We start from the raw sequence: 2318 nt of genomic DNA on the forward strand, positions 1-2318 counted from the left end.
TGCGGATTTTCCCAAACCTTGCTAAAAGGGGCCAGGGGGCGGGCTGAGTGAAAAAGGAGCAAAATCAAGCACAGTTGGGGCGTTTTGGGAAAATTGTGAAGGATTTTCCAAACCGGGCAAAATTTGAAAAAAACGACAGGGCCGGTAGTGTCGAAAAAGTCAAAAATTGGGATTTTCCCAAATTTTTGCTAAAAGGGGCCAGGGGGCGGGCTGATTGAAAAACGAGCAAAATCAAGCACAGTTGGGGCGTTTTGTGAAAATTGTGAAGGATTTTCCAAACCGGGCAAAATTTGAAAAAAAGACAGGGCCGGTAGTGTCGAAAAAGTCAAAAATGGGGATTTTCCCAAACCTTGCTAAAAGGTGCCAGGGGGCGGACTGAGTCAGAAAGGAGCAAAATCAAGCACAGTTGGGGCGTTTTGGGAAAATTGTGAAGGATTTTCCAACGTGGGCAAAAATTGAAAAAAACGACAGGGCCGGTAGTGTCGAAAAAGTCAAAAATGGGGATTTTCCAAAACCTTGCTAAAAGGGGCCTGGGGGGCGGATTAAGTAAGAAAGGAGCAAAATCAAGCACAGTTGGGGCGTTTTGTGAAAATTGTGAAGGATTTTCCAAACCGGGCAAAATTTGAAAAAAAAAGACAGTGCCGGTAGTGTCGAAAAAGTCAAAAATGGGGATTTTCCCAAACTTTGCTTAAAGAGGCCAGAGGGGGGGGCTGGGTGAAAAAGGAGCAAAATCAAGCACAGTTGGGGCGTTTTGTGAAAATTTTGAAGGATTTTCCAAAGTGGGCAAAAATTGAAAAAAACGACAGGGCCGGTAGTGTCGAAAAAGTCAAAAATGGGGATTTTCCCAAACCTTGCTAAAAGGGGCCAGGGGGGCGGACTGAGTCAGAAAGGAGCAAAATCAAGCACAGTTGGGGCGTTTTGGGAAAATTGTGAAGGATTTTCCAAACCGGGCAAAATTTGAAAAAAAACGACAGTGCCGGTAGTGTCGAAAAAGTCAAAAATGGGGATTTTCCCAAACTTTGCTTAAAGAGGCCAGAGGGGGGGGGCTGGGTGAAAAAGGAGCAAAATCAAGCACAGTTGGGGCGTTTTGGGAAAATTGTGAAGGATTTTCCAAACCGGGCATAAATTGAAAAAAAAGACAGGGCCGGTAGTATCGAAAAAGTCAAAAATGGTGATTTTCACAAACCTTGCTAAAAGGGGCCAGGGGGGCGGACTAAGTAAGAAAGGAGCAAAATCAAGCACAGTTGGGGCGTTTTGGGAAAATTGTGAAGGATTTTCCAAACCGGGCAAAATTTGAAAAAAACGACAGGGCCGGTAGTGTCGAAAAAGTCAAAAATGCGGATTTTCTCAAATCTTTGCTAAAAGGGGCCAGGGGGCGGGCTTATTGAAAAACGAGCAAAATCAAGCACAGTTGGGGCGTTTTGTGAAAATTGTGAAGGATTTTCCATAGTGGGCAAAAATTGAAAAAAACGACAGTGCCGGTAGTGTCGAAAAAGTCAAAAATGGGGATTTTCCCAAACTTTGCTTAAAGAGGCCAGATGGGGGGGCTGGGTGAAAAAGGAGCAAAATCAAGCACAGTTGGGGCGTTTTGTGAAAATTGTGAAGGATTTTCCAAAGTGGGCAAAAATTGAAAAAAACGACAGGGCCGGTAGTGTCGAAAAAGTCAAAAATGGGGATTTTCACAAACCTTGCTAAAAGGTGCCAGGGGGTGGACTGAGTCAGAAAGGAGCAAAATCAAGCACAGTTGGGGCGTTTTGAGAAAATAGTGAAGGATTTTCCAAAGTGGGCAAAATTTGAAAAAAACGACAGGTCCGGTAGTGTCGAAAAAGTCAAAAATGCGGATTTTCCCAAATTTTTGCTAAAAGGGGCCAGGGGGCGGGCTGATTGAAAAACGAGCAAAATCAAGCACAGTTGGGGCGTTTTGTGAAAATTGTGAAGGATTTTCCAAACCGGGCAAAATTTGAAAAAAAGACAGGGCCGGTAGTGTCGAAAAAGTCAAAAATGGGGATTTTCCCAAACCTTACTAAAAGGTGCCAGGGGGCGGACTGAGTCAGAAAGGAGCAAAATCAAGCACAGTTGGGGCGTTTTGGGAAAATTGTGAAGGATTTTCCAACGTGGGCAAAAATTGAAAAAAACGACAGGGCCGGTAGTGTCGAAAAAGTCAAAAATGCGGATTTTCCCAAACCTTGCTAAAAGGGGCCAGGGGGGCGGACTGAGTCAGAAATGAACAAAATCAAGCACAGTTGGGGCGTTTTGAGAAAATTGTGAAGGATTTTCCAAACCGGGCAAAATTTGAAAAAAACGACAGGGCCGGTAGT

Source organism: Scomber scombrus, unplaced genomic scaffold (genome assembly GCF_963691925.1).
Source record: "Scomber scombrus unplaced genomic scaffold, fScoSco1.1 SCAFFOLD_26, whole genome shotgun sequence".
NCBI classification, from domain to species: domain Eukaryota; kingdom Metazoa; phylum Chordata; class Actinopteri; order Scombriformes; family Scombridae; genus Scomber; species Scomber scombrus.